Below are 12893 nucleotides of genomic sequence, written 5' to 3' on the forward strand. Positions count from 1 at the left end.
TTCTTTGTAAATATACTTGTATACAGCTTTTCGTCTGCGTTTTCCTACGTAACACATCTGGTGGAGGTGGACGCAGAGCGCACCAGGCGATGAAAGACAGCAAGAGCGGAGATAGCGTGAACAGGAAAGCGGAAGAGGAGGGTGTGGCGAAAGTATTGAGAAGAATAGCGTAGTGCCGCGCAAGGTGGACTATGGCGACGATGGCTACGACATGGTGCCCGTCGTTAGGATGCCTGGCTCCACTCGCTCGCCTCTGCTCCGTTCGCTGGGGGCGCGCGCATCGAGGTTCTCTATGTGTCGTCTGCTCACCAAAGCGCTGCATGAGTGAAGGTCTGTCTGCGGCGGCTGCTGTGAAACGCGCCCACGCGTCATCCACGCGCTGCCTCTCGCGATCTCCCGGTTAGTGAAGCAGTCGTGACACACTTCGCTCCGTTTGGAACGTGTTCCACCAGACAGACTGCACGCGCCAGCCAATATATCATGAAATGAAAACAAGTATAGAGCGGCGCTCTAATTTTGCATTAGGGAGTATCGTATTCGTCAGTGAATTTTTTTATTGAGTGCAAGTGAGCTATTTACCCTAATATGAGATGAACCGTTACATTCACTATGTTGAACAGCAGTGAATTTTCATGCTTATAATAAGAATTTTTGACCGTGCATCTCATTCGTGATCTCTTCGTCCTCCTCCGTCCCTTCAACAGCTTGTTGTCACCGAAGGATGATCGATAGGCGGGATGTCTCTGCTCTTCAAAACCGAATAGTTCAGATCAGACTTTGTAGTTTTAGCCCTACTTAGGACTAAGTTGGAATGTAGTTAAATATTCGAAAACTTTACGGCGCATTTCAGTCTAGTTCTTTTTTTTTCATCTTTTTATTTATACAACAGCGCAAAAAAGCACACGTGCGTCGACAAAATCAGACGGGGCATAGCGCTAGTCTGCTTCTTTCGCCATCCATGTGCTTTTGCGCTACTGCGGAAATAACTCTATACCAGCTTTTGAACATCATGTTTTTTTTTAACGTTAGTCTGTGGCCCATATGTTGTCAACTAGCTAAATAAGGTAGTTGTTGACAAAGGAACTAGAAATCACGGGTGGTATACGCTCTATCATTTTCAAGCAACTAGAGAAGTACTCTCAAGCAAAAACTGAAGCGTTTCCACCATGGTGTTCGGATAGCATCGAGGGATCAGTGGGAAGCTGTGGGACGAGTACCGCAGTTATTCGCAATAAAATGCAAACAGCGCTAGACGACAGGACCAAAAATAGGAGGCGACGAACACGGCGCTGAAGCGCCGTGTTTGTCTCCTCCTCTTTCTGGTCCTGTCGTCTAGCGCCGTTAGAATTTTATTGATACCATGGGACACCAACTCGCCCAATCCGCTGCCCTTCTGCAGTTATTCGCAGCCCGTCAAGTGCTGCGAGGCACTGATTGCCGTGTCTCAGCGTTGAGCGCTTCGTGCGTGAATTTGAGTCAGAAGTGGCATCGATGTACTGCAATGCCCAACGCTTGGCGCGTTATTTGTGAGTATCTCAGTGAGCGGCTCCTCGCGATGACGTACTACACCATGCTGCCCGAATGTTCTGGACCTACACCCTTACGAAAGATCTTTGTTAAAAGTTCAATGAATTCCTGCTCATTCATACAGCCTTCCAAAAACGCTCATTAAAAAGGCACTGAAATTGAATGTTATTTTTAAACGCGCATCACGTGAGTCGAGAGCTGACAGGCCACGCTAGTGACATCTCTGTCTGGAAGATATGCACAGATGGAGACTTTCTTGAATGAGTGTGGAATATTGTTGCCGTTATAGTTTGAATAGGTTCAGTCTTTATTTTTTTCCTTACTGCTCAAGTTGAAATGATTGAATAGCTTGCGGCTAAATATGTGAGTGCGAGGTAATGATGTCGCCTTGTTGCGACCATCATTATTGGTCCTTCTTGAGCTTTCCTGTGTGTTTATGAAGACACTTATGTCTTTGTTGAGGGCGACTGGCCTAGGTGAACGACTTTGACTGGTTCAGGCCTTTCGTGTGCGTGGGCGGGATCACCGTGACTTTCCTCCTCTTCCCTGCCTCTTCTCTATTTTACCTTTCTATTGCCTCTTTCCCGTTCCCCAGAGTAGGGTAGCCAACGAGATGCATTGCTGGTTTACATCCTTGCCTTCTCTTATTATTTCCTCCTTCTCCCTACTGTGTGTTTATCTCTTGGTATTTTATGGAAAGTAATAAACGGAAGAATACTTTAATAATTGTCATCATTTCTGCCTGCGCTGTTCAGGTCTGCATTCAGGGAAGACGTGCATATTTTTTTTTGTCTCTTCAACAGTCCACGAGTACTTTTTGAGACTCACACGAAGTAATTCGCGTCGTTGCACCAAATTTTCCGCAAGCTGTTTCCAAACTTCCCTCCAGCGAATTTTTCCATCTTTCAAAGCCAATTAAACATGACGTCTGTAAATACACGCACACGCACACACACACACACACACACACACACACACACACACACACACACACACACACACACACACACACACACACACACACAAACACACACACACACACACACACACACACACACACACACACACACACACACACACACACACACACACACACACACACACACACACACACACACACACACACACACGACATGCACACACAAGGAGACGCACGGACGCTAAGATGCACACGTGCGAGCACACTCACTCGTAAAGCGAACTCAACCATAGCGAAGCAGTGAGGAAGGGGGGGGGGGGACTCAAGTCGGGTCCATCTTCCAGGCACACTGCCGGATCTCCGTGGGAGCTGGAGCGTTATTCAAATGATGCCCCTTAATGCCCCGAGTTGCCGTACGCAGGCCAAGCGACGGCCTCTCGAAGATCAGGGCACCGCGCGAGCATCGCGATTCCCCGGGGCATTGTCGCGCCACGTCAGAAGACGCAAACTGCAGGGTCAGATTGGAGGAGTCCGGCTGGAAGTATGGAAAGCGAGAGGCGGGGGCTGGGAGGGGCAGAACGAATGGCCCCCGGCGAAAGTTTCTGCGATAGTGGCGTCGTTGGATCACTTTAACGACTGCATATGCGCTGAAGCCTTAGAGCGAGCAGTCCCAGGCGCGCGCATATTTGTGTGCTTCATCATGACAATGGCAGTAAATAAATTTTTCGTTCGTTTATGCGCTACACGAAAGAGCGCGCATTAAAAGGGCGAGCGTCGTCGCGAGCGTGAGACGTACTACAAGGACCACTTGTAATGGCGTGCGGCAACAAATAAATACTGCACGTTTGCCACCGAGTTTGTTGAAACTCAACGTATATTGTCGAAAAAGAAGTAAGTGCGCTTCGTATATCCCCGAAAGCGTCGTTTCGCGGCATTTCTCTAGCGCCAACAAATTTATGGCGCCATCGGACCTTTCAGCCAAAGAATTAAAACGAGTTCGCGCATGACTGTGAACGCGCTTGGTGCTGCTCGCAGGCGGTGAAAGAAAATGGACGTCAGTGATACCACAACGAGCTTTCTCTTTTTTTTTTCTTTTTTGCTCCATGTTCTGTAGTTTGAATGCTCCATGGCTTGGTTTTGCTGAACACAGGGTTAATAATGCGATTAGCACAAGCTTCGACTCGTACAACATTTTCGTGTTAACACTTCGCGTGAGGGGCGGCGACTGCACTTTCTGCCTGTGCAAAATTTAGATCTGAATCTATTTAGCCGTTCCTGAAAAATATTAACTTTGCATAGCATTACACTCTTTGAAAAGAAAAGTCGCCTCAGCTACACTAAACAAAAGTTAGTAACTGTTTGTCACAGATTTAACTGCCCTTAAGGATAGTTAGTAACGTTGCCGGTAGTTGCGGTTACGAACCAAATGAGCTGGTGCATATTGCTACCACAGGTAGTCAGTGTGCAAACCATAGATGGAAATGGTACCGGTATACAGTGGCATTTGCTATCCAATTAGGTTGGTGGTGTTTGTTATGTTCACAAGTGGCGCTTCCATTGGTAAGAAATATCTAAGCCACTTTTGTTCTGAAAGAGTCATGAAAGACGTAGACAAAAAAAAAAGAAAGAGGACTGCTTTGGTACAGAGTTTAGTCGTGTAATTTAGAGCACCATGAAATAATTACACGTGAGAGCAATGACAGGAACATAAGGGCGCGTGCTATAAACAGCGCTATATAAAGAAACATACGACAATGGGGTAGAATGACGTACTACTGGGTGCACGAAACCAGAATCTATAGGCGCCTTGTTTTAGGAACGACCTTATGAGTATACATTACCTCTTGGAACACATGTTCCACTGGTGCGCGCCTCTGTATCAGGGTAAATAAATGACATTATAAATACACATTTGTATAACCTAAAGTGTGAACATATGTACGCCTTCACGTAGAGAATATCTATTGATCTAACGTAACGGTAAGCATTACGGTTTATATAAACATCGCTTTAGCGCTGCCACTACACAGCAGAACAGACCACAGGTGACGGGGTATTACGCTTTTCATAACTATTCTGTCAAACTTGCAGCTAAGTAAAGGCAACACTTACTATAAGCCTGAAATATCGTGTACGTATAGTGAACAGCTAGCAAAGTGGTAGTAAATGGTGGTAAATATAGTAACTACATACATACATACATACATACATACATACATACATACATACATACATACATACATACATACATACATACATACATACATACATACATACATACATACATACATACATACATACATACATACATACATACATACATACATACATACATACATACATACATACATACATACATACATACATACATACATACATACATATGTACGTACGTACGTACGTACGCAAAACAAGAGCTCAATTAAAGCTTACATATCTATTGACATTTTTGATCGAATACCTTGCCCGAGTTTTCAATTTTATGTGCCTTATCTCAAGAAGGGACTGTACAATTGGTCTATAACTGAACATGCATTTCGCTCACATTGGCGAAGTGGACTAAGTTAAACAAAAAAGTACATTTGCTGTCCACCTGGGCCATACCACTAAGGAACCAAGGAACCCGGAGGCTTCTTAAACATCGTCGCATTTGAAGAAAAAGACGCTGCGTTATATGATTTAGTCAATGAATGAATGAATGAAATGAATGAATGAATGAATGAATGAATGAATGAATGAATGGTGGTGATGGTGCTGCCACAGGTGGGGTTAGCCAGGCGTGATTGGCGGCAAACGTACCGCCCGAACTTTTCATACATTGGCTGCAAGAGTGTGCCACCAGAAGTCGACTAACTCCGTATATCAAAATAAATACAATCAAAAGTCGCAGAAATTTTCTTCGAGATTACTTCGGGCTCTTCAGGGAACGTTATGTCATGAAATCTTCAATGCGGAAGGATTTCCTTCTTATGGTTTGTTAAGGAAGGCATTTATTTCCACCTCGAATTGCGCGCCTAACCAGATGAAGTGTTCCACGCCACCTGGAGGTTGTTCAAGCAGCCACAAATAGTCTCCCCGAGCATCGCATCCCTCAACTCCTATACACACGGATTCGCAAGGCGCCGTACACAAACTAAGCAAGCTTCACGCGCACACCCGTTGGCAACCGCCGTACGCGAAGAAGCGACACTTCGGCTGCACAAAGGAACTGAAGCTGCACATTCATTGGGCACCGAGTGATATGGCGCAGGAGGGAATGGACGAACGTACGCTCTCCCGCGAGGAAGGATGTTTGAACCAACCCTTCCCCCTCATCATCCTCCTTGCCCGGCTTCCGTCGCAGCCCGATCGACAGAAGACGTAGTCGCTGTCGATGCTGACCTCTGCAGCTCCGACAGCAAAGAAAGCTTCCTCTGCAAGCGTTGCTGCCCGAAGGCCATGACCCCGCCCCCCGCTACTGGGCTTCCACGCTGGGAACGCGCGGCACTCCGCCATCTGCACAATGGCACGGCAGTCAGGCCTGCATTCAGAGCACGTTACCTTAACAAGTCGCCTAACACGACCTGCGGAACCTGCGGCAGGGGTGATCCAGCCACAGCACACCGTCCGCGATGCATATGTCCTGGCACCTGTCCTCCCTACGAAGAATCTGCCTTGCTGGGACACAGAGGTCAGTCGTTTACGCCAAACGGCTGGATCCTTCCATGAGGCACCGCTGCCCAATGCAAAGCGATATACGACAGCTTGCTGCTCTATAGCTATTAAGGAGCGAAAGAACTAACATAATCAAGGAAACCCGCCGGAAAAAAACCCAATGCAGTGTAGCCTTTTATTATATGGACATTCTTTGTTTTAAGTTAATATACGTGTGTGTCTCTCTCTCTCACTCTGTCCATGCCACCGATCACACATAATAAAGTGCAAAGCGAGGAAGCGGATCGTCCAGTTTTAAAGGGACAGCCCGGTGATGTTATAAATACTGTCAACAGCGCCACGTACCATTTGCACGCGCATGTGAAAAACAAAGCGATGTTTTTTAAAGCCAATTTCAACCTTTTAAAGCTTTTTATTGGCTTTTCTTCTTTCTTTTTGTTTTGCACGCACGAAACTTCACTCGATAGCCGGATCGGGGTTGGATATTACGTCATGGTGTCACGTGGCAACAGCGGAACTGCGTGCTGTGCGCTTTGCTGCATATTTCGCTCTAAGTTGGCGCCTAAACGCGACGCAAGCAATGCATTTGTTTTTCTGGTTTTTGAAATGGCGCAATATTAGACGAGTGTGTCGTTCCCTGTTTAATATGCTGCGCCGACGCAAACATTCTGTTAACGATCCACCGCGATGGCCGCACGTCTGCCTGAGCGGAGACGTCAGCAGCCAGACGGCATTGTTGTCGATCACACAGCAACGACACGAAGGCCCGTGCCAGCAATTTCTACCGCTCATTTCCGCACGCGCTGCTTCCTTTTTTATACATATCATATACCTATTGTAAAAAAAATATTTCAAATATTCGCAGCATGCAACATACTTAATTCGCAATCTTCCGCGTTTGAACAACGATTTCGTATAGAGCGCTGCATTTGTCTGCGTCCGCATCTATACGGCCACAAGTGATCGCCTGCCGCAGGTACAGTGTACACCGCGAAGCGCTGTCTATAAATAACAGGAAAATGTTGCAAATCCTAAAAATTTTACGCATATGAGTATAGCGTCGCATTACACTGAGGCGAGTCGTTATGAGCGGCCGCGACCTTTCCATAGGGCGGACTGGAAGCTGATGTCGTTTTTATATGCACCGCCCTTGTTTTTCGTGGTCAGACATGTATATGTAAGTATACGTTTTATTTGTTCAATGCAGTAAATATATATTTTTTTTTTCTGCGTGCGTTTTCGACGAAGTGCACATAATCGCTCATGTAGTGAACGCGCAGTTTTCTCGCGAGAACCCCGATGCCTGCTCTGCTCTAACCGAGCGAGGCAGTTGTTTACGCTGTGGATGTAGTATCGAAGGGACCGTAACATGTACGTAGCCCATTTGGTACAAGAGGCAAAAAAAAAACAAAGACAGTGCATCTCGGTCAATAGGAAATAACAACACATAGAGATGTAAACCACTCTACGTAGTCGAATTTAGCCCATGATGGAAGCTTTGTCCTGCGCGACTGGCATAGCTTGCATCATGGACGATAAAGACGACGCCGCGCAGGGTTGCCCGCTTCCGGCTTCTTGCGTGCGCACCGTATGCACGGAGCGAATAGTGATTCATATGGCCAGAACTTAGCTACAATGAAACGTTTATGACGCGACAGCACTTTAAACTGACTGTAAGATTTCCCTTGTCGTTTAGTTCAGGTGCGCTGGTAGTAGACGCACATGAACTGTTCGGCAATGCAAGGCCTAACCACCGCTCAACGAGATCGACAATGGCTCAAACTGCATACGGACGGCTGGCAAGGGCTGACAGTCTCGTGAGTTTCAAATCTGGAAGCTTGTTTCGAGTTGCTTTGAGCGCAAATAAATGTATGCGAAAGCGAAATGCCTGCGGCAATTGTGTTGTCGGTGCGATCGTTGTCGCTCAACCGACAATCAATCAACCAAACAATGAACAGACAGAGAGAGAGAGAGAGAGAGAGGCCTGAGCTATAACTTGGTCTGGCCTGCTACCCTACATTGGCGAAAAGCAATCAACAAGTGCTTATTTCTCACAGTTACAATAACACGTTATGTTTATACAGGCACAACAATTTCGCGAAGAGTGAGCGAACGATGGTTGGCAGACTGGTTTCGTTTGCGTCGTCGGCACGAAAGCCTGTCACACTATGGCGGCTCGCTGTCGTCGACCACGCCGGGGTCATTGTCACCCTCGGCGACAATGTATCTTGGCGACACGGTCTGGTCAACTACAGTCCGCCAATCGTCGTTGGCAACGGAGTCATGTTGGCATTTCGAATACGTTAACGTCAGCCTGTGGTTTTACGTGGTCACTACTGAATAAATCAGCTTGCAGCGACAGATTTAGGGGGGGAAAAGCAATGCTGCACTTGCAAGGCCCACGCGATAGAATTATCACAGGGAAGCATGACCCCACCACACAGGATACAGACACATGCGACGTCACGCTTACATCTGTCCTGCTAATTCAGTCCTCTACGCGTTTACGTTCAAGAAGTCCCGGGTTCGATAAATAATTCAGAAACAATCAGGCGCTTGCATCGTTGGTTTCTGCAACCCAAAGACTAAAAAGCATGCACGTACTTTCGTCCAAGGCCGTTTGTTTTCGCTTGTAATATGACCGCACAATCCCTTTAAGTAGGCAGTCGTGCGTGTAGAGGAGCCTATTTCCATGGCGATTAAAAAGAAATATTCTTGTTGTGTTAGGTGCCGAAAGCACGACATGATTGTGAGGCGCGCCGTAGTGAGGAACACCAAATCAAGTTTACCTCCGCGCCCCATTTCATTTATTTTTTTAATGCGCATTGAAATCTAAATACAGCGGCGTTCTTGAATTTCGTCTTTGAAGTGCGCCTGCTGCGGCCAGGTTGAAACCCGTCACCTGGAGCTCAGTAGCGCAACGGCATAGCTATTAAGGTTTATACCGCAGCGGGTTCTAACTCCATATGGCAGGTTAGTGCCTTCGCGAGTACTCTTTTGGGCCCACAGAACGAAGGATTCAGCGATGCGGTGGAACTGTGTACGTGCGCCCACCCAAGCGCTGCACATTCGTTCTTTTATTTGCTTAATATTCTTTTTCTATATGCGACGACGTTAGCACGCGGGAGAAAGCTGAGAAAAGCCAAACACAAGGTTCTCCGCCAACAACACGCGCTGAAAGGCCGACCAAGTAATCGTGAAACGTGACCTGTACCTGGTATGTTTAATGTCACGGGTCAGAGAACAAAAAGACAATGCAGTCCTAGGACAAAAAAAAAGAAAAGAAAGAAAGCAAGAAGCGATGCGTTTTGTTTGGCCGGTAGAGTCGCTTGACCTAAATCACCACTTCGGCACACATGACGGGTTACGCACGTGACCACGACGGTGACAGCAAGTGACGCGCCTAAAACAACATACAGAGAAACATGCTTGCAGTCACGGTACATTTATGATTCCTTTCAACTCTAGGAGCGCCGAGGTTTCAACTGTATACATCGCTCACGTCGCTCGAGACAACACGCACATATGATGAATCGACTTATGTGCATAGCCGTGTATTCTACCGCTATACAGTTGTGCTGATTAACGGCTCTTTTCTATATTGAATTACGAAGTGCAACAAGTTCGTTGTTGCACTTGAACATTTACGTATTCGTTAATGTTCCCGATCCAAAAATTATACACATTAAAGCACATCATTCCTGTAATAAAAGAAATAGCTTTATGGAAGCGTTCGACTATTTGCATACGTTGGAGATCATCATTGCATTCTGCCACTTTTTTTTTTATCAGTGGATAATGAATTTGTTTCCAATTCGATATTTGTACTTCAAGGTGTATGCATTGTAAGAGTGTTCACAACCTTAAGGGTGTTGTCGCACTGGTAACACCCTAACCGTTAGGGCCTTACAGAAATTTGTAGAGGCCGACAGGGGAGCTGTAACTATATGCGCGATGACAAAAGAGGTAGTTGAAAGCTTTTTAACGATTCTGACAGCCTCGGGCATACCGAAATATCCTACAGGAGGGTTTTGATGTTCATCCCTGTGAAATTTTGTGTACACCAACGAGCAAAAGTTTAGAGGTCACGGCATCGGTGATAAATTAATATTGTTTTATAGTTTGACCATGCAACGTGCCACCATTTCGCAGCATAATATTGATCTAAGTTATGCAAAGCCCCATTCGCTCAGCACACACCTTTTACTCAACTGCCATTGTAGTTTTTGACAGGAGCGTGACGGTGCGTATATTTGGCTTTGTCGCTTTTGCAGCCAAACTTCCTCGCGTTTCTGTACAGGACATTCAGACCCTCCGCGAAAAAAGTGCGCATGCGCGGCAGCGGCGACGGCACGAAGGCGCCTCGATCATTCATATAATTGACGTGTCAATAAAGATTACGTTGGAGCCTGAGCTCGTTGCTCTGAAACATTTTCTCATGCTTGAACTCTCAATCGTTACATTGTGTCCACTAGAGCTCACGTAATTGCGATGTTCATTTCATAGAGTGGTTGAGCACTTCGGAAAGTCATTCTTTCGTTTAAGTTCTAAAGCTGGGCAGTCGCGAATATTGTCGTACATTTCTGATCTCAGGTTACAACCGCATCGCTGCAACTTGAGCGATACTTTCGTGTTTATTACCCTTGGGAAGACTGAAATGCTTTCGCGTGCCGTATATGTATATATAGTGAGTAAAACTCGAGCGATTTGTATGTGAAACCAGAACGATAGTCGTTAGGCAGCAGAAACAACCGCTTTAATTTTTGGGCAATAAACAGCTTAGGAACGAAGCTAGCCAAGCGAAAAATTTCACGTTTGGTATCGAGTAACAACGTCAACGTTTGCACACAGCGTTGCATGCGAAGAGCACGGTTCAAGACCTGTGGGCTAGTGCGTGCTTCTGGCAAGCGTTAACGGTGGTAGCGCATAGATGAAATTATTGTGCGGCAACACAACGAAGGGAGACGGGTGAGAATAATGACGCAAGTGCTGTCTAGAAACAGCAACCTGTCACAATTAGAAGCCTCGCATGTGGAGCGCAAGCTACAGCCTCCCCCCCCCCCCTTTCTTTTTAAAACACCTTGATGACATTAACCATGGTAGTGGCGTACTTCGTCCTCTCCGAAAGCATCAAGTGATCGTCAACATACAAGAAAACATACAAAAACAAACTTATGAGGTCTAATTCAAGGCTCCGATCAGTGCGGCTCAACGAAACGTTGCTGAGGAACAAGTGCTACATTAGTTCACTAAGCTGCTATACAACGAACGTATTCCAGCTCACCTAGATTACTATTCTTGTGCAGTATTTGAAATCCTCTTTATCTTCTTGAATTCAGCCTCAGAGGAATCACTTGGTGTGGACAAACATGACTGACATAGCAAATAAAGAAAGTACTAAAGTCATCGCGGTGAAATTCGTTTGATTCGGTATCGTTCTTTCTTTACGTGCGACTTTTTTTTTATTTCTGTTATTACTTACGCAAACTGTTAGCGTCCTCACGATTCGCAGCCTGACCAGTACGCGTGGAGAAATATGTAAATGACATCAATCAGGATAAAATAAATAGCATTCGGCTAAGGAATGAAATTGAAATCGGAAATGAAAGCGGCTCTCAACGCACTGCGCCCGTAAAAGAGAATCGGGTAAAGCTTGCAGTGTTCTTTTTAAAGCACAGAGCCTGAATAACTTACTTCATCCAGAGAGTTCAGAGACGAGTCTTCGAATAGTGGCAGTGCCGCCGAAAACCTCTCGAGCTTCGAGCACCCCAGCGAACTGAACACACGCACCATGTCTTCACGGCAGCTCGAAATGCTGGTATCCGGATGGTTAATGGTTACCAGCGTCTCCACATCATTGGCAGAGAACTAATCTCGTCCTCAGCTTGGTCCGCAATCAGTCCCGCTTTGATGTCACCCGCGCCACAAAGAAACACGCCACAAATCACGAAGGACGTGCACTCATATGCCATTCTCCAGCGCCTTCCATATACCGCCCCCCAGTGCACTCGGGGGTCTCCACTGATCACCAGATCCGAAGGCGCGCCGCTCTTCCTAAAAGCCACGCTGTGTTCGGTAGTTTGAAAGGGCTGCAGGTGACTCTCCCACTCGAATGCTTCGTAGAAATCACTGCCGAGTATTGCTCTTCGGTGTCGCCCTCATGGCGCTAGAGCAGCCAAGTTTATGCGCCCGCGCACTCCGTAGTCATCACGCCGTATCCCCTCGCGTCGAAGAACGAAGGCCCCCTTTACGGTCAGCAACTGCCTCCCGCAACAGCTGAGACTGAGCGCGCGCCTGAGTAACTATATGTGTTGGGCAGATCGCTGTAGGCTGCAGCCCGAGGTGCTTCTCGCAGAAGAGCAGCTGTTTTCGTAAGGCGGTAACAGCTGCGTCGGATGCGGCCATTGCGCGAATGCTTTGAAGGAAAAACGGCGTGCCGCGAGAGGCTAGGTTTGACGAAGATGGCAAGGGGCTTTGAGATGGCGGAGGGGGTGGGGTGAGGCTGATTGAGACGCAGGGCAGGTGCGGTACGCTGAAGAGAGCGGGGGACCTGTGCGTTCGTTTCGATCATTCGCAATGTGGCATCGCAGATTTGGGTGTCTTGATTTTGCTTGACTTCATCATTTCCTTTGAAGGCATGGGGACATCTACCGCTGGGAAGACTATGCCCAGCTTTTCGTCTGTTAGCTGGCAGAAAGTGCTTGAAAAGAGTGGAATCGGCGGCGCAGTTATTTTGCAGCAGCTATACACTTCTCCGGACAGGCCGCCATTGGAATCTGAACCTGGCAACGTT

General features: G+C 46.8%; 1 protein-coding gene across 2 annotated transcripts in view; it reads right to left on the reverse strand.

Moving 5' to 3' along the window:
* The window catches only part of LOC142587736 (muscarinic acetylcholine receptor DM1-like), a 198526-nt gene extending 186046 nt beyond the window's left edge, over window positions 1–12480 (reverse strand). For both annotated transcript variants that reach the window (XM_075698943.1, XM_075698942.1), the window contains exon 1: window positions 11795–12480. The gene's annotated coding sequence lies outside the window, so the exon portion shown is untranslated. The remainder of the gene's footprint in view (window positions 1–11794) is intronic.
* Between the last annotated feature and the right edge of the window lie 413 nt (window positions 12481–12893).

Source organism: Dermacentor variabilis, chromosome 7, assembly GCF_050947875.1.
Source record: "Dermacentor variabilis isolate Ectoservices chromosome 7, ASM5094787v1, whole genome shotgun sequence".
NCBI lineage: Eukaryota > Metazoa > Arthropoda > Arachnida > Ixodida > Ixodidae > Dermacentor > Dermacentor variabilis.